Source organism: Crocodylus siamensis, chromosome 15, assembly GCF_052110815.1.
Source record: "Crocodylus siamensis isolate JL-2025a chromosome 15, ASM5211081v1, whole genome shotgun sequence".
Lineage (NCBI taxonomy): Eukaryota > Metazoa > Chordata > Crocodylia > Crocodylidae > Crocodylus > Crocodylus siamensis.
Genome location: NC_143409.1, coordinates 31,411,686 through 31,432,358, shown reverse-complemented (window position 1 = coordinate 31,432,358; position 20,673 = coordinate 31,411,686). Strand labels below are relative to the sequence as shown.

General features: G+C 44.0%; 1 long non-coding RNA gene across 1 annotated transcript; it reads left to right on the top strand.

Annotated features, from left to right (window-relative positions):
* Positions 1 to 307: 307 nt before the first annotated feature.
* LOC149852321 (uncharacterized) lies at positions 308 to 8,602 on the top strand. The gene is made up of 3 exons (XR_016439232.1): positions 308 to 434; positions 5,155 to 5,235; positions 7,811 to 8,602. It is a non-coding gene; the product is annotated as an uncharacterized LOC149852321 (long non-coding RNA).
* The last annotated feature ends 12,071 nt before the right edge of the window (positions 8,603 to 20,673 follow it).

The window sequence follows — 20,673 nt, the reverse complement described above, 5'->3', positions numbered from 1 at the left end:
TATTGTATTAGCTGCCAAAAAACCTGATGGTGTCTGCATTCCCCTTTGTATTTATTTTCAAAGATGTTATACCTTATTTTTGTAACATTGCTTTTTCCGTTAATGTAAGATAAAATGACTGTGCCACACAGTGGCAAAAGGTGGATGCTGACAGAGTGAGCGAGCTGGTATGACTTCCTCTCCTCAGCTGTTGTGCAGTGGTGCCTTTCACTGCTGAGTGGGTGTTGCATTCAGTAACAATTTTGGCTGCACATCACTCTCTCTGGCCTTGCTTCCTTTCTCAGACTTGATAAAGAACATTTTGCATTGGAAAGCTTCTCCAACTTCATTCCAGCTATGCAGCTGGTCCAATAAAAGATATCACCCCAAGTAAATCCTTGCATCTCACATAATTCCTGGATCATTAAAGCTATTCACACTACACAGCACATCAGGTAAGAGTACAAATTCTCATGTATAGTTTGTACTTATCATTTAAGAAGTTTCCAAAGTGTGCTACATATTTAACAATCTGTCTTATTATGTGTGATTATAAATAATTTTAAGAATTACCTGCTAGAAAGCCAATTTATCTCAGCTGTTCTGCTGCTCTAAAACAGCATAAAGCAGCATGTACGCTCCTTTTTATGCTCATAATTAAAATCCTTTTTCTTTTTTAATTAAATGAAAAGCAATCAGTTTAACCTAGATTTTTCCATAGTGGCAGATACAATTAGTTTTCTATACATATCAAGTATTTCTATCAAATTTGCTGAAACAAACCTACTTTGTTTCTGCCTTCAAAAGTAAAAACACTCCCTAGCTGGTAATTTTCTTTAAGATCTTCTGTGCTAATACAAACACTGTGTACTCTAGTTCTTCCCCACCAACAAATAAGACAGAATGCAAAATTCTCACTGCAACAGTATTAATTGTTTCTCAAGCTTCAGAATTAAAACATTACTCAAAACACATGAAAATAGCTTTTGGAAATTCTAATATTATAAAAGCCATAGTCTGTATGTCTCTCTGTCCATAACGCTTTCTCTGGACTCTGATTGCCTGACAGAAACAACCAAACAGAGTGTGAATACAGTATTTGGACAGGAGGTGGCAGAGGCCTGCCATGATGGTGGGGACATGGGTTGGAGTGTGGGGGGGCAAAGCCCCCTCTCCTGCTCCCTGGAGGCATGGCAACAGAGTGGATGGAATGGGGGAGGGGGCGAGACCAGCAGAGCCCCCCACCCTTGCTCCTTGGAAGTGGTGGCACAGGGGGAGCAGTGTCAGGATGCGGCGGGGTGGAGGGGAGAGGCCACCAGCTCCGTGCAGGTGGCAAATACGGAAGTGGGGGCCTCCCATGCTGCTCTCTCCCGACATGGGGGGAAGCAGTGGACCCGGGCTGACACAGCAGGAGGGAGGGGAGGAGCAGGCCTAGGGTGGGGGGAAGCCGGCTTGCTGCAGTGATGGGGTATGGGAAGTAGCAGACCTGGGCTGATGCAGGAAGGTAGGGAGATGGGAGGAGCAAGCCCGGCCCCAAAAGGGCAACAGGGTGGGAGGGGCATGCCAAGCCTGGTCCCAAAACGGAGGGTGGGAGGGAGCGGCCTGGCCCGGCAATGGCGATGCATAGGGGGTGCATGTGCACCCTGAGAGCACCAGTGCATCCCCTGTCAGGCTGCAGTCCCTGTTTAGCCAGCAGGCAGGGGTGCAGGTGGGAGCTCCAGTGTCCTCCCATGAGTGCCAGCCAGGGAGCGGGGCACCAGCAAAAGCGGGACTTGTGGAAGTGCGGCCGTTTTTTAGTGGTGACATCAGCCCCGGTCAGTGACTCAAGAGGCACCAGTCACCCATGCGGTCCAGCTCTGAGATGGTGGGGGGGAGCAGGGGGGAAGAGGCAGGCCCAGACCCAGTCCCTCAATGCCACAATGGCTGCGGGGAGGCGGGGCACGCTGGGCCTGGCCTGGCCCCAAAACAGAAGGTAAGGGTGTGGGGGGGCGCACGAGCCCCAGCCTGGGCAGAAACAGCAGTGGGGAGGTTGGGGGGGACAGGCCCGGCCCCAAAGGTTAGTGGGGAGCCAAATGCAGGCCTCTATCCCTGCCTGCATCCCCCACCCACCATTCTTGATGGTCAATTGGCTAGTAACTTTAATAAGGACATTAATATTCCAGTTAAAATTTTCTAATAAATAGTTTCTAATGGACACAGAAGAGCTTGCCTTAGCAGAGACTCTCTCTCAAAAAGAAAACGATCGGGTAGGGAAAATTTCCCTTCTCTATTGAACCTTTCTTTACCAAACCAGACATTTGGGACTTTCCAAAACAGTTCAATCTCATGCTCTGGCCAGGATTGAGTTCAGGATTGATTAGCCCCTGAGATATGTATTAAGCACCCCTTTGCCAAGAGCTGAGCCTATGGAGGATTGTTCATCAGTTCTATATTGTTAGGTAGCGGTGTGCTCAAAACCCAGCTAACTGCCTCACAAATCTCTAGCAAAGATGCTTCCCCTCGTTCTGGCCACAATTAACCTATTAATCAAATTGAACATGTTTTACAATGGCTCTGCTAGCCCAGTAAAACCTTGTAGTCAATTTAATGCACTTTGAGGTGCTCAGTTTGAATGCCATCTGGCTTTTCCCTGCATTTTTTTATGGAATAGCTTCAAATATCTACATTTTGTCTTTCTTCATGGTTTAACTCTGGGATATACAGACAATTAAACCACCTTTCCTTATAATGGTTTAGGATAGAGGAAGAAGACAGAAAAAGTCAATTTCCTAATTAATACAGAGGGCAGGTATCATCTTTGGTCTCAGTTACGTAGTGTTTAGCATTCACAGATCTCTTGGTGGAAAAGCACGTATGGCCCTGTATAAGACAACTTTTTGCTCTCCTGCCCTGAAAACCAGAAAAACTTTCATGACAATAAATACACCAAAATTGATGAACTGTGAAACCATTCAGCAAATCCCAAACAGTAACAAAGGATTCTTTCTCCGGTTGTTGATAGATACCAAGAAATAGTTTCTATAAGCAGTCATTCACATGAGTCCACCAGTCCTCAGAACATTACCAGCCCATGTCCAGCCCATCCTGAAGAAACCAGGACTTGCATCCATGAGTGGATCCAGCTTCATCTTATCACACTAAGCAGGGAAGGTCCCTAAACTACTGAATACCCTCACAAGGCTAACAGTTCTCTAGGCTGTAATGCAGTACACAGATTTGTCAATATCCTTCTTTGCTTCACACTTACGAATTCCAACCTGGTTTTGCATCAGGAGATTTTCTGGTCACTGAGCATCACAGTGGACTTATTCACTAGCCCAGGGTAACATGGACCTCCACAACTAATAGAACTGATGTTTCACTTGACATGGCAACCTTCTGATGGACTCTGGCCAGAGCATGAACATAAAAATCATCTCTAATTTCTCTCATATTCCACAATAAATGAGGGAAACTTACCTTCATTCCATTTACTTTGGAGGAACAATCTGAGGAAAGATGTAGGTTCGCTGACTCTTTGAGAAGTCTGAACAGTTTGTGCAGACGGACTCAGAAATGGTCAGCACTGTTAGGGGCAACTATATAGGCATCACGTGGCATAATCTTTCTATGGGAGAAATCTAGATAAAGGCAAGAAAGTTCTGAATCTCAAGAGCTCAGTGGGTAATACCACCCATGAGCATGGCCCTTCAAAACCTGCAAATATCCAGTTACCAGGAGATAAATCTCACAGATCTTGGAATATCCATGGAGGCCTAGTACTTCCAGTCAATGTCTTAGCTACTGAGGCAGCCTTGTTTGCTTTATTTCCACTACCCTTCTTGATCAGTGAGTTCCTAAGTGCAGAGGGCAAAAATGGTAAAATAAGTAGATTCCACCGGAAATTATGTCACAAAGAGTGGAGTCATTCCCCAATATATCAGTGTAGGTAGCCCAAGTTCTTCATGTGATCCCACCCAAATAGCAGCAAGTTCTATCACATATATTTTACCTAACCTATAACTAGTTTTTCATATCAATTTTAAAAGTGTTGCTGTGTAATTTTGCTGGGAGTCCACCTAATCTTGTGTAATAATGAGAAAAGGTAGGATAATAGAAGAGTGACTTGCCCTATCAAAATTTTTTTTTTCGCTTTATTACCTCACCTCTCATTTGTCACTCCAGTAATTACACAGCCTCAGCCCTTTCACTGTCTTTGGGTACAGAAATCATTGCAGACCCTGAGCAATTCCATTACTTTTTCTAGTTTTGTTAGATTTTTTTTTGATGTAAGATGAATGGATCAGAATACAGTGTTCAAAGTAAGGGCATGCGTTTGACTTGCACAATCACATTTTAGTAATTTCAACCTTATTCTCTTCCCCCGTCTTAATACAACCCTAACATATTACAACTTTTTAATTATTTTTTGTTTTACCATGGTCCCACACTGAAGCATGGCATAGGATAATAAACAAAGGATGGGGTTTTATATTAAATATTTCCATTACTTCTATTTTGATTTTGCTGGTTTTACCTTTCCAGCAAGCTCTGCTAATGTTGGCCTATTCTAGTGTTGTCATGGCAATGAAAAGAGCCAATGTATTATTTTGGCTATTACCATGAACTCACTTTTGTGCAACACAAATGTTTGAGTCCCAAAGCTACAAGAGCAGCCTTTGGATGTTTCAGAATGCTACCAATGAAGATCTGGTTAACAGAGTGCAAAAAATAAAACTTGGATAAATGTATGATCCTGGGTTAGACATAGAAGCTTAAAATAAGTTGTTCTTTCCCTGGTATCATAGAGGATGTGGATCCAATCCTGCAATTAAGTCTGTGTGGACAGAGATGTGATGTGTGACGTTGAATAAGTCACCTGCTTTTCTGTATCTTGGTTTATTCATCTGTGAAATGAGCACAGGGGTATTCACCTCAGAAGCATATTTTCAGAATCAGCACTTGCAAGCTGCTTTGAGATTTTTGCAGAAATGGCCCCTTATAAATGCAAAAGTATTAATATATCATAGCATACTTATCCCATGATAGCTCCTCCTACTGTGTATAATTTCCAAGTACAGATAAATATGTCATAATTCAATGGTATGAACTTTACTTTATAAAATGAACTATAATATGTATTAGTCCTAGAACAAATAAACTTTTTTTGAATAATTTTGATTTTTTTCTTTGCAGAATGATAACATGATGTATAAAAAATTGTTAGGCTTTCCTCTGAAAAAGCATGAGTACCAGCAATTATACAATGAAAGCCAGGTAATTACTTACCATAACTCAGAGACATAAGATATGTGTTAAGATATCTAATCCATATGCCTGCCAGTTCTTACATTGTACAGAAGTGTCTAGTGCTTTGTTAGTCTGCTGTATGTCCCAGGGAAGACTATACCTCGGTTGCTCAGGGCTGTAGGGGGGCAGTCAGGAAGGCTAAGGTGGAGATGGGACTGGGACTAGCTACCCGGATCAAGGACAACAAGAAGTCCTTTTTTAAATACATAGGGGGTAAAAAGAAGGTACCGGGTAACATGGGGCCTCTGCAGGACACACTAGGAAATCTGGTCGTCACACCAGACAGCAAAGCCAAACTATTTAACAATTTCTTTGCCTCCATTTTCCTTAGCAGGGATTCCAACACTGGGACCCACGTAGTACCCAGGGGAGGCGCACCCAGGCCTAGGGTCAGTGAGGACCTAGTCAGGGAACTTCTGGAGGGACTGGAAGTATTTAAATCAGCAGGTCCTGACGATCTCCACCCCAGAGTGCTGAGGGAATTGGCAGAGGTCATTGTGGGACCCCCTGGCATGGCTTTATGAGCACTCGTGGTGCTCTGGTGTGGTGCCACAGGACTGGAAGAGGGCCAAGGTGGCTCCCATCTTCAAAAAAGGGAGGAAGGCGGACCCAGGAAACTATAGGCCAGTTAGTCTTACCTGGATCCTGGGTAAGCTTTTTGAGAGAATTATCCTGGTGCATGTCCGCGAGGGGCCAGCAGAGGAGATTATGCTTAGGGGCAACTGACATGGGTTCATTAGAGGCAGGTCCTGTCAGACCAACCTGGTGGCCTTCTACGACCAGGTCACTAAATCCTTAGACGCAGGGGTAGCAGTGGACATAGTCTTTCTGGAATTTCGGAAGGCCTTCGACACTGTCTCTCACTCCATTCTCATTAAAAAAACTAGGAGACTGTGCTGTCAACATCATCACAGTCAAATGGGTCACCAACTGGCTGGAGGGCTGCACCCAGAGAGTGGTGGTGGATGGGTCATTTTCAGCCTGGAGGGATGTGGGCAGTGGGGTCCCCCAGGGCTTGGTCCTCGGGCCCGCACTGTTCAACATCTTCATCAGCGACTTGGACGAGGGGGTAAAAAGCACCCTGTTCAAATTCGCTGATGACACTAAGATGTGGGGAGAAGTGGGCACGCTAGAAGGGAGGAATAGGCTGCAATCGGACGTAGACAGGTTACAGGGGTGGGCGGATGACAATAGGATGGGATTCAACACTGACAAGTGCAAGATGATGCACCTGGGGAGGAAGAACCAGCAGCATACCTACAGGCTGGGGAACTCCCTTCTCGTCAGTGCAGAGGCAGAAAAGGATCTTGGAGTCATCATTGATGCCAAGATGAACATGGGCCGGCAGTGTGGGGATGCAGTCAGGAAGGCCAACCACACCTTGTCATGCATCCACAGATGCATCTCGAGCAGGTCCAAGGAGGTGATCTTTCCCCTCTACGTGACACTGGTCAGGCCGCAGTTGGAGTACTGTGTCCAGTTCTGGGCGCCACACTTCAGGAGGGATGTGGACAACGGACAGCATGGAGAGGGTCCAGAGGAGGCCACTCATATGATCAGGGGCAGCAGGGCAGGCCCTATGAGGAGAGGCTGAGGGACCTGACCCTGTTCAGCCTCCACAAGAGAAGGCTGAGGGGGGATCTAGTGGCCTGTTACAAACTAGTCAGAGGGGACCAGCAGGCATTGGGGGAGTCCCTGTTCCCCCGAGCACTACCAGCAGTGACCAGGAATAACGGTCACAAGCTGGCAGAGGGTAGATTCAGGCTAGACATCAGGAGGCGCTACTTTACCATCAGGGCAGCTAGGATCTGGAACCAACTTCCAAGAGAAGTTGTGCTGGCTCCTACCCTGGGGGTCTTTAAGAGGAGGCTGGATGAACACCTCACCAGGGTCATTTGACCCCACTACTCTTTCCTGCCATGGCAGGGGGTTGGGCTTGATCTGCTCAGGTCCCTTCCAACCCTACCAACTATGAAACTATGTATGCAAACCAAAAAGCAGTTTCCCTTTCTTCTTGTTTTGCTGCCTCCCTTCATTCTGCTTCATCTTTTGTCATTTCTTCTATTACTAGCAGTAACTTTGCTTACCTTTTCTAGCACACTTTATCCATAGGTCCCAATGCATTTTACAAAGTTAAGCACCATAACCCCTATTCTATAGATTGGGCATATGAGGCACAAAAAGGTTAAATATCTTGCTCAAACAGGTCTAACACCAGTTCTCCCTACCCCAGTCCACCAATGCTGTATCCAAAAGGACATCATCCATACACTACAGCAGGGTATACGTACATAGAGAGATGAAGACATAGAAGAGCAAGCTTTACCCAATTCTAAGTACATTTGATGTGCCCCCTATCCTATTCCGTAGAGGTTTTTACACTATGCTCATCACCATAGTATCAGACTTGAGTGGATCTCTTAAAGTGATACCCATGAAGCAACTACAGAACATTCAGAGAAGTATAAAGATGACCATTAACAAAGCAAAGCAAGATAAATGTATTTATTTTTAAATTTTATTATTCATTTATTTATTACAGTGCTTAACTCCTGGCAGAGGGGCCAGGCAGTGGGAGAGCAGCCAATCAGGAAAGAACCTGAGCCTGAACTTATCTGCTTATCTCACATTTGCCTTATCTCCTCACACCTCAGCAGCACCCTTCAAAGGACTGTAGGACACCCCAGGGTGCTGGTTGAGTATCCTGGTTGAGAATCACTGATCTAGACATCTCTCTTGCTCTCCACTATACAGCAAACAAATATAAATCATCTGCAAGTTAAACAGCAGCCAGCATGAATAACCCTCCAGGAATTGAGCTGAAAGGGCTATGTACTGCTTTCTGTACATATATTTAAGGACTTTTTTACATTCTCTTCCTCCTGTTAGCACTATGATATGTCAAGTAAACTGCAGTTTCAAAACTCAGTCCTTTTTTGAGGTCACAGTTCTTGTGGGGCGGGGAGGGGTGAGCAGGTTCATGCTGGTGTTCCTAGAAGATGATTCTGAAGCTGTAGTATACCATAGGAAATTGTTATCTTTAGTTAGGATGAGTAGGACTTCTTGAAATATTTGGACAAAGCTGAAATGCCCTATCAGGCAAGAGCTTCCCTTTGTCTTCGGGGCTTCAGTGGCAAAGACAGGAGAATCATAGCCCAATAAATCCATTCGCCTACACTCCCCTGCAGATGGACAATATAACAACTGTATACATAAGAAAATCAGGACATAATATTAGGACATGAGACAGCAAATTCATATTGTAAGGATTTAACATAGGTGCACAGAGAGAGGAAGAAAAAAACTGTAACAGGAGAAACTTCTTAGGAAAGGACATAAAGATAATTTACTAGGTCACATATTCTGGATTCAGTGCAATTAACCCCTAATTCTAAATGCTTGCAAGAGGTCGCAAACATGATGGCTTATCCTCCATTTGATCATCTCCCCCAGGCTCTCTCCCAACATTCAGCTGATTCTTAAACATTATGATTTTTTTTAAGTATGCCAAGCTGTCTATTTTTCTAAGAGTGCCACTATGCCAAACACATTGAGAGTCATTCAGCTATTGAAAACTGCCTCAAAGAGCTGACAAAAGCTGCTGGCACAGATCCAACTGCAGAAGGTGCTGTCCAGTTGCTGAGAGCTGGTAGAGAGCTGTTCAGCCTCAGTTCACCCAATAACAGATTTCTCCAGCTACCATGGAGTACAACAACAGGGGAGCTGTCCAGCTGCAAGATACAAGTGGAGGTGGGCCGAGAAGCAGAACACAGCTCCAGACCAGAGACCCCCTAGAAGTTTGACCACGAAAAACAACCAAGAGCCCCCAAACCCACTCTTTGAACCCAGCTGCAAGATCCCAAGCTGCTACAACTGAATTCTACTTCAACCTAATAGTTTTGTTTCCAAGTTGGATCTAAACTCTGACAAGGTCTCTAGGTGCTGCTCTAAGAGCCAATGTAAATACCAAAGGAAAATGCCTGCAGAGCAAACCATGTTTCATTGACCCTACAGAGCCCAGGATCTGTGTTTCGTATTGCTGAGAGAGAGAGATAGTTAGCTGTGTTAGTCTGAAGTCAGGCAGAAGACAGGTAGCAATGTACCTTATCGACTAACTGAATCAGAGCTGCATAAACATTCAAGAGTAAGAGCTCACTTCATCAAATGCCATGAAAGGCCATGCACAGATGTAGCCTTGATGAAGCAAGCTCTGGCTCACAAAGTCTCTGATTCAGTTAGTCTGCACTGTACATCTACCCTGTCTTCTGCATATTTTTAGTGCTATATGCTTACTCTGTATCTATTAACAATTTACATAAATATTCTACAGCACACTCTTGTAACAGTTTCTAGCCTTTGAGCTATACTTAAATATTTAGAATAATTTATTGAATGTTAGCCATAGATATTTTTCTTCATGTTTCCAGATACTTTTCAGTTTCTCTCTCCCTCCATGTTTGAGTAAACATTAAAGTCAGTATAAGAAAAATCATGACTTTCCCTCCCTCCCTCCCCCCAGAATTCTTAATCTTTTGGTGCCAGCCAGCAGAAAATGTATAATCTAGATAGGCACATTTTCAAGAGCAAGGAGTAAATGGAAAAGGAAAGGAAAACAACATTTCTTGCAGTCCCACATAAATGGTCTCAATATTACTAAACACATAGTAATGCATTTTGAACCATAACTCCAGTGAAAATAAGCAGGGTACATTAAAGACAGAGTTTACTTCCTGGGCCTTGTAACGAGATCCAGCAATCCATAGCTGATTTGGGTCTCTTACCTAATAGTTCAGGGCAGCTATACAATTCTGGATCTTGTTCCAAGACTTTGGTCCTTCAAAAACAGAAGATGTATGAGGAGCTTCAATAATCAGAAATAGCCTTTGAATGTCCTTTAAATTAACTGAGAGAATGACTATAGTATATTTTGGTTTTTTATGGGAAATGGTGCTGAAGTAGAGAACAGTTGTGGCTGAGACTCAAATGAAAATTTGTGTATTAACCAATCGGTGCTGTATTTGTATAAGAAGATTGTTATACATGGTTTCACAATTTACTAGCAAGATAGAGGTCTGTGTTGCTATATTTTACTTGAGTCTGTCTCATAGAACACGTGCAGTGAACTTTATACATTTGAGATGGGAAAAAAAGAGACCTACTCAAAGCAAGAAACTGCATGAAAAAAGAGAAGCATCCAGTGACCTTCAGTTAACTCAGTCAATTAAATAATGTGACTGATGTTAAAAAATAACATTTTTTTCTCTTTTCCTTCCAAGGGAAGGAGCTGACAAGGTGATTTAATTTAATCAGATTATGTAGTGTGTCAGCAGTTTTACTCTGGCATTTTTAAAAGGCTTACAATGGTAGCAGCTTCTGCTGATTAACACACAAATGGAAAAGACATTTTGGGATAATAAACAAAGCCCTGAGTAATTTGCATCAAAGTCATATGAATGGTTGTCTGTCCCTCTCAAGTAAAGGTAGCACTTTTTAGGCTACCTAAACAGCCAACCAGGTGGGCAGTAAAAAAAGAACCATGAAGAGGGTGAAGAAAATGCAAAAAAGAAAGGGAAAAGTGCTAAAGGGAGTGCTTCAAGATAGATACCTTCTCCAGTTGAGGAGTTCACAAAGTATACAGGAAATAGACTGTCATGTGCCCCTTACTGTAGACAAGTGTAGTTAGATAACTGGCATACCATCCTCTTAAGGGCACCAGAAGTGACTTTCTGATACTTCTTCCTTGTCATTCTATCTGGATGCTAAGCAGAGTAGAGAGCAAGGTCTATGCTTGAAAAGCCTTGTTAATTCAATCCTTTCAGTTGTTCCTATCTTTTGTACATCTCCATTCCTGTGAGCAATCTAAACCAATACACTATAGGACCTGAGTCAGGTAAGGTAATTGTTTTGTGGCCCAGAAAGCTATTTGTTTTCATATATATAAACAAAATGGACAAAAAACAATGGCCGGAAAAATCTGCAGGTCATGAGTCAACTAGTGGCAAGCTCACTCAGATAGGAGAAATCCACAAAGGATTCAGTAGACAACAACTCCAAACAAAGAATTTTTTTGCTATGAGAGAAGTAAAGGACCTAACAAAGATAACTGATTAGGTAACCCAAATACAGTTCATAATAAACAACTGTTCTTTCACGGAAGTGAATACCATGGAGAAACAGCAGATCTTAATGAACCAAACTAAACATTACAAGAAAAATTACTAATAGGGGAAAACTTACAGTAGCATTAGAAAAAGCAACGGACTAATCAGAGCACAAGACATGGCAAGAGCTGATGAAAATAATCGCCAGCACCGGTCAGGACATGCATATATAAGCAGAAAGAAATGACCAGACACAACAAAGAGATAGGAATGAAAGAGTAGGGCAGCAACCACACTGAAAGCAAAGTGTGTGCAAAGGCACAGCAAGTTTGCAGCAAACATGCATTGCCTTATCATGGTTCCCCCCACCCACCCCACCTGGGCAGTATCTGCCCATGCCCCTGCCCCCTCCCTCACCGGGGGGGGTGTTGATCTGCCCCCGCCCTACACCCTCCCCCTCTCCCCTTCCACCACACTGAACTTGCAAGCTGGAGGCAGCTCCCCATGGTGCCAGCTATGCTCCTCACTGGTTGAGCGCTGTACTGTGGCTGTGCACAGCACGGGGATTTATTGGCCAAATTATTGGCCCCATCGGGCCAATATCTGATACAGCCAGTTTTCTTTATATTGATACCGACCCAATATCGAACCAATGTATTGGTGCAGCTCTAGTTTTGACAAGCCTCTAGCTTCCATAGCACCAACACTGCAGCACATCATCTCAAAACTATAATGGTACCCTGCAAAAGAGGGGTACAAGCCTAAAAGAGAAATTCCAGTAGTAGGTTTTCTATCATGGAATTTAATAGAACAAGGTGCAAGTGAGAAGGCAGACATGGAAGAATAGGCATCCATGATACTACATTTGCCGGGCTCTGCACATAAGCAGTAAAAACTGAAACAGAGTGACCAAGCAATTTGTTGTTGTTGTTCCTTTTAAAGTCAGGATGATCGATCCCAAAATAATGAATTTCCTTATCTATCAGAAACTTTTGAATGGAAAAGCAGAGTTGTCTGAGGAGACCGTTCTACTTTTGAAAGGGGAGAGAAATGCCATTCTAAAGAAAATATATGTTGGTAATTTAGAAAGGAACCTTACGGGTTGTATTAGCATGGTATTGTGCAGAAGACAGACACAGAATATGGTATTGGCTCAACAGAAATCCACAAAAGAAAGAAATGGTCAAAGATTGTTGAATTTGTAAAAAGTACCAGAGAGAGAACTGCAAGGAACCTGTGATAATTCAGGATGCAGCTCAGCAGCACCTGACAACACAATTACTGCCAATACAAGCACAGTCACCAGATGATGCTATGCTGTATATGTTGTACCTCAAGGAGTGGAAGGGCACTTCAAAATGCCTTTTTTTAAACAATGTTTTAGATTCATGCACAGCTAGACAACAGGTACACTATCTCTCAGAAACACAGGAAATGACTCAGGACACTGAGGCTAGGGACAGACATTCCTAGATTGAACCAGTTTGCAACTGTACAGACATCCCCTCTGGATTGAGGAAATGCAGGCACATGCCTGCAGTGGCTCAGGCTACAAGCCAGGGGCACTAGAGCAGCCCTCCCCTCCTTTCTACAGTGCTGAGCTGAGGGAGGGGGGCCAGGCCCCAGCAGGACCTCTGATTACGGAGGGGTGTAAACTCCCACCCTACCTGCACCATCCCAGGCTTTTTTTTTGGTCATTGCTCAAGGGGTGGGAGTGTTGCCAGACACTCTAGCCCTTGGCTACCACTCTGAGGCAAAGGGGATGTGTACAGCGCATGCATCTGTTGACGATACTGAGCTTTGCAATCTTCCTCTCCCTGCTTCTTCTTAGCATCTGCAGCAAACCTGACAGGTATGGGAGTCAGCAGGGGGCTGCTAACACAGTGTTTATCAGCCCATCAACAAAACAGAAGTCTCCCTAATTAGTTCAAGCTCTTCTTAAACAGTTTTTTTCAAGGAAGGAATGGAAGGACATTACCCACTGACCTATTGATTAGCTCCAAAAAGCCCTAAGGCCTAAGCAGATACTGTTTTGTCTGCCTGTTCTGGTAAAATTGGAGACAAACACACAGACACCTCTCAGCTAGTTAGCATATCACATGCCTAGGGTCTGTGGGGCTGGGGTCCATGCTGTAGGAAATGGGAGGGAGGGGGGATCCCTGCTTGAGCAGTGAGGAGGGGAGGCAGGAGTAAGCAAGGCAAATGTTGCTGTGTCTGCAGTCTCTGCCAGAGCTTTGGCTAGAGAATAGAACAGCAGGGCCAGCCCTGTTCTCTGGAGCAGACAGCACAGCCCAGGGCTGCAAAGCATCTGGGTTGCTGGGGTACTCTGGTTTTACTTAAACCATAAAACAGTTTGACCCAAATCTGTTACGTCTTACTACATTCAACTAGGTTTATCTTAAACCAGTTTCAGACATTTTGAAACTGGTTTATGTGCACTGAACTTATGTTTTGTTACAAGTTTAAACCAGTTTCTGATCACTTAAACCTGTTTGTGTGTAATGTCTGTCCCTGGCCTGACAGAGGTTAAATTAAAGGCAATGGGATCTGATGCATGATCCCAATGATAGCACTATCTGCAGTGCCACACATTCATGGCAGGAAGTGCAATCATTGGATCGAGCATCAGTGTCCCATGCTGCTGTGCAAGGGGAGTCCAGGGTCATGGTCATGGTTCTGGGCTCCTCCTGCCCCACTAAGCATCAAACTTGGCTCCCTGTGCTTCTGCGGCTGGGAGCTCCCATTGGCTGGGAGACCAGGGCTCCTAGTTACAGGAGCGCAGGGGAGATCTTGATTCAGATGCACTCCTCTGGCTGAGGCATAGGCAGCTGAAGGCCAGGGCTAATGGGGCTTAGCCCCCCAAACACATGCTGTCCAAGCCCCAGGGGGGTGAGGGGGAAGGGGCACACACAGCCAGAGACAAGCAGCCTGAGACTGCAGGCAGCCAGGAACTCAGTCTGGCCTGGCCATGTGCGAAGCAGCACCCAACAAGTAAACATGTGGATGGTGAGGGGCAGGAGGGAGGGAAAAGGTGTGGGGCTGTAGATCGAGGCCTCCGTGGGGAGGGGGAGGGTGAATGAGGCTCTGGCATGGGTCATGGGGGCACTTGCTGCCTGGGCAGCTTGTCCAAGGTCGTGGGGCGGGCTCCCACCACTGCATGCACCCCAGGTGATATGTGTCCCCAATCTGCGCTGTGTGCAGGGTGGAGGCAGGCTGTGACACCATGTGCCTCCCAGCACCAGGCAGGTGGTGTAGCCAACATGCAGGAGGCATGTGGTGTCACGCCACTACTGGGATACCTGCAGTGGGGTGCAGACCCCAAACCACAGCAGCAGTCCACCTCCACCCTGCACAGATCAGGGGGCACGTGTCCCCTGTGCCTGCCCCATTCACCTCAGCCTCTGTCCCTGTCTCTGCCCCTACACCCTCCCTCACTGCGGGGGCCTCGATCTGCTCCCCCATGCCCCTTCCCCACAACAGACTTACTTGCTGGGGGAAGGAGGGGTGCATGTGTGCGAGCACACACTCAGCCCCCGCCCAAATCATATTTTCTTCCTCCGCCTATGGGCTGGGGGCCACCCTGAGCTGATCCCAGCTGCAGGAGCACATTGGAGCCAAAGGTCCATGAACTCCCCTGTCTGGGAGCTTTGATTAGCTGACCAATGCTCTCAGCCTCTCAGGCACAGGGGAGTTCTGAAGGACACCAATGTGCTCTGGAGGCTGCGAGCACTGGCCACACATTCAATTAAAGGCCACATGTAATAACTTTGTGGCTATTTCCTCATTTTATCACACCAGTAACTGAATGAATGAAGATTAGGCTTTACCCATCCTCTATAGATCTCAGCACAACCTCCCATAGCCATTCTACTGTCCCCACAACTTTATTCTGGTGTGGAAATCAGCTGCTTTGCTTCAGACACGTGTCCCAGTTTTGGAGGGCTACTTTTGGTGAAAAGATGTATGTGATATGTGAATATATATGGTAACTTGTTCTTTGGAGTAATCTATATACCTGCACAATCTGTAATACATAGGAGGAGTTTAAATAAAAGACAGGTTTCAACAATTGCCAGGATCATATTAGGATTCTTGTATATGTCAGAAGCAAGTTTAAAGGCTGAAATTACACTTCCTGATACTAGAATGATACTACTAAGTACAATGATGTAATAGTCCTTAAAAGATATTTTTTTTAACTGGCAATGGATATCCAAAGCCACTAAGCTAATAATATCTAATCAATAATAATGTACAACTTATGGAAGTTTATTTTAAACGCTATTATTTATCAAATTAATTGATTTCAACAGAAAGTTACGTAGGAATATTATTTTTGTTCTCCAGTCTTCTATGGAATGAGAAGCCAAACTACTGTGAATACAAAAGACATATGGGAGCAGGAAAGTATCCCTGTTCAGAACAGCACTTATGTATATGTTTAAATTTCTATTGGGATGGGCTATGTAAAATAACTCCCCCCCCCAAAAAAAAAGTTGAAATTATAATGTTCATTTAATTTTAAAAATGTTGATTCAAAATTAAAAAAAAATTCAAATTGTTTCATAGGTTTGCATGAGAAAAAGGAAATTTTAAAACCAAAACAATTGCATCAAAGGCTTTCACTCAGAGTTCTTTGCAAGGAAAGTTTAATTTTTCTGATTATGAAATAAGTACACTTATATTTATTTTAATGCATGTAGTTCCAAATCATAATTCATGATCATCAATGCACCTAAGTGCAATGTCACACTCAATACAAGTTTGCTTCCTTATTGTAAATACTTCTGTCTGTACTTAGTATGCAGTTCTTAATATTTTTGAGCTTCTTTATTCTTGTATCTTCATTTCTACTGAAAGCTTCTTGATTCGAAATAGTTCACCCTTTTTTGTTGGGTAACTTAAATCTTAAGAAACTTCAAGTTTTGAACCAAATTGGTTTAATTTTTGGTCATTAAAATGTATAGTTCATGCAAAATTATATAATAAATATGGCAAGCACAATTTCAGCAAAGGATATATTGGGCAAATTAGAACAAACAAAAAAGAGGGGTTTATCGATGAGTGACCATTTAAGTATCAGCTAGCGGGTTTCTACCACAGAGTTAAATACCTTTCTATAATCATACATATGTACTTATGTGTGCCTCTGCATATCATGTACATAACAGAAAATTACATGCCATTACAGAAATATGAGCAGAGAGCTAAGAAGATATGTATATCTTCTTATAGGTCAGAGATACTATTGTTCTTTCAGTATTAAAACAACCACTGAAGGTTACTGGTACTAAATCCTCAGAGCAAACAGCCTTCTAAACTTTTAGGTAAAACTGTTTTCACTTTTGCATGTACTGGCCTGTTATACACAGACTTATTCCACACTGCCTTAAACCTTATGCCTGTGACAAGTAGTGCAAAATGAGTATTAAATATGAATACCTAGGGACCTACCTGAATCACAGGGAGACAAAGGGATTTTTGCAGCTTGCTTGCAGTATGTAGAGATGATTTTGCAGGCATTTCGTGGCAGCTCTGCCCCTGCCCCTGGACACTGATTGGCAGAGGCCCAGGGTAAGGTGGGGTAGGAGGGATGAAGGGGTGGGTGCTGTATTCATTGCTGGCTACCCTTGGTGCTGCCTCACCTCTTGGTGCTGACTGGCTAAGAGGCCTCAGCAAGAGGAAGAGGGACAAGGGGGCAGCCACCATCTTGGCTGCTGCTCTTTGTACAACCCTGCCAGCTGGCACCTTCCCCTCCTGGCAGTGAGATCCACTGACTTCCACAGGGGAGTCAGCATTTTAATTCTTTAATTTTTTTGGGTGATTTTGCAAATTTCATGGGCAATCTTGGATTTCTCTGTTTCCATGAAATCTGCGAAACCACAAATTAAGTAGATCCCCCACTAATACAAATTCTAACATGGTAGCATTTGTATCTACTTCACACACATTAAATCAGTGGTGCCAATGAAAGCCAGATGAGTGGTACAAGGTCAGTCTACGCACCTGATCCCATGTTGGGCCGGTGTGTGGGGTCAGCCTATGGGTGCAATTCTGTGTGTTGGCCTGGCCCTATGCACTGGATGTGGCCATATGCTCAAATTTGGCCATGGAGCTACCCTGCTTGCTGGCACAATTTAGTGCACAAGGCCACATTATCTGGCCCACAGGGCTCCCTACAAGTCCTGAAATTTGGCAGCAGAGGATCTGGCCTGCAGGCTTGAACACTGTTGGGTTAAATGTCTATATAAATATGGAGAGCCTGATTCGCTGTCATGTGTGTCCAAGTACTCATAGTCAGCATGTTAAAATATAGCAACTTATAGAAAACAATTTATTCTTATGAGTTAGTAGTAATACAGGGGACAAATGCAATGCACTTTGATCAGACTAGATGTTGAAAAAATTGCATCACAAAAATATGTCATTGATTCAGCAGTATTCACTGTTAATGTCAGCTTGCCTCATGAATAGTACTATGCTACCAGTTTCAGCATTATCTGGAATTATCAGCAAAACCAAACAAACCTTTTCCAACCAGTTAGGAAGGTATATGCAGTGTGAGGAATATCAAAGACATATCAGTCATGTTAGCTGACCAGCATTTACCTATCAATTGAACCTCAGAATCTTCAAAGTGGAATCAGCAAAAGATTGACATTTCACTTACTGAGAGAGACCATTTTACATAAAACAACTTTGTTGGTCGTCTGTAGGCAAATCTCATCAGATGTTTTTCTCTTTCAATAAAAACTTAAATCCTGACCAAAGATCCACAAGTTACATTTGAACCTAAAAAAATTAAGACTGACATTTACAGGTTAATTACCAAACTGATTTCATTTGCTTTATCAGAGTTTTGAAACGGAGGCATTAAGACACAAATACAATAGGAAAAGCATTTCTGAGACTGGATGTACTGACAAATCTACCCAGAGCAGTGCTGCTGACTCCCAATATTATGTAGACTATATAGCATTACCAGTGTTGTCATACAAGTCTTATTTACATGAGCTTGTACCATGAGTATTAACTGAGCAGTGAAGTGAAAAGGCATTGGATTGATTTACCAGTCAGTGAGGCCAAGTGCTTTATCAGCTTCCCAGGAAAGTCCTGTTAGGTTTTATTTATTTCTAACTAGGGGACATAGAAGAATGGGCTAACAACTTTTGTTTTTTAAACTCTTGTGAAGATATAACTATACTAGGCAACTTTGTGGGGCTATCACGAGGAAAGATTAGGAAAAGAAATCTTACTGATTTATTGAAGGACTGGTTCCTTCTTACACCATCATCTGTTTCTTATCCAAGTTAAAGTTTGTATCAGTTACTTTTTTCTGGGATCTAGTTTCCTGAGAAATTCCCAGGATAGCTAGGGGCAGCCCCACATGCACCAGCTGGAGAGGTAAATATCAGGGAGTCTTGGCCAGGCACTTAAAGGAAGGGAAAAACAAGAGCCTATTTCTGCCCTAATCTCTTCTTTCAGAGCCAGAGAGACTCCCCCACTGCCAGTCTTTCCTGGGCAGTCAGACAAAATATCCTTGGCAGCCAAAGCTGTTTTGGTCAGAGCACTGGTGTACACAGCCTGCCTAGGTAAGAGTTTTATCAGTCAGCATAATTGTTCTGCCTGAGATCTGGCCAACAACATGCTGCAAGAAGAGAAAGAATTCCTGGCTGCCATCACCATCTCACTGCAGGATTATGTTTGGCATTTGTGTGCTAGCATGTTTTACATGATAGATCCATTTCTCCCAATATCTAACCTTGAGGCTAGGCTCTTTTACTGCAAATCAAGGGGAAGGAAGAGATGCTGAAAATTTGTTTACATCTATTATGGGGTATTTTGTCTTTAGGTCTAAAAGTCTTGTTCCTAATCTTGCTGTCATCTTGTACAAAAGCAACACAGAAAGTTCCTAATAAGACACCCAAAATGTACCCCATGTAACTGAAAGGCAGTGCTTCATGTTTATGTAATGAAAGTTAAAAAAAAAAAAAAACACGTGCAGAACTTTGCTTGTCACAGTATGCAGCCACCACCAGAACCCAGCCTCAGGAGCAAACTTCCTTTTTTTTTTTTTTTTTTTAAATGGCCAAATGCCATCTGCAGAAAAGACTCCCCCCCAAAAAAAAGAAAAGAAAAAAAAAAACACCAACCCAAAAAACACACACAGAGCATGCCCTGGCTCGCTCTCTCTCTGAAAATCAGCCTGACTGCGGCTGCAGGAGTTTCTGCATGATCTCCAGCTCTGGTTGTCATGGAGTGGGTAGCCCCCTAGATGTGAGCAATGGCAACAGCTGATGCAGACAGAGTCCTCAAATCATGGGAGGTTTAATTCATCTTTAATTACAAGGAGTACTGTAACTGACTGAAAAAATAGAAGCAAGACAGGCTTACAGAGAGGATGATGCAGTGAGAAGCATAGCAGCACGATCTAGCTATTACCTTAATTCCTAACTGCATTTTAAGTAAACCAGATTACAACCCAGCCCCCGTGAGCTGTCATAGGTTTGCTATTTCTGTCATGTTCAGTTCCCTTTCTTTCAACTTAAAACTGGCAAAAGAAACTAAAAGGCCCTTTTACTTCTCTTTTTTAAATATAGATACATTTTTGCAATAATGAGTCTCATTTGTTAAGCCCGGTAATACACTGGATTATGGCAGCAGGATAATGATGTTCTGTAACAAGCAGGCCTCCTGGGGTCTATCTCAATGTAGGCCTGCCCACTTGTTTCCAGGCTAGCCACCTGTCTATCTTGTCTGCCATGCCTTGATGTTCCCGATTGTCGGATGTTAGTCAGGCAGGAGGCTGCCCTTTACCTGCCCTGATGACAAGGGCCTCTGTATATGCTCTGACTTCCCCTTGATGTGTCTCATGCCTTGCAGATGTTTCTTGGCCTAACACCTGCCTTTATCATCATTATGGCCTAACACCCAGCCTCTACATGTATTGGGCTCCCAGCCCTGTCCCCGGGCCACAAGCCTCTCCCAGCTCCAAGCCCCACCCCTGGGCTCCAAGCCCTACCCTGTCCCTGGGCACCACCCACTCTCTACATCTCTGGGCCCCAGGCCCTCTCATTGGGCTCCAAAGCCCCTCACAATGAGACTAAGGCTCCAAGCCCTGTCCCCCTTGAAGCCTAACACCTGCAATACTGAGCACTGCTGCAGGTCCCTCCACCAACCTGGGCCCTGCCTCGGTGCTCACAGTGAGCTTGGGCTCCCGCTGTCTCAGGTCACAACTCACCAGGGATGTGGGGGATGGAGTTTTCAGGCACCCCTACTTGCCTCTCACCGGGTAGGTAACTGA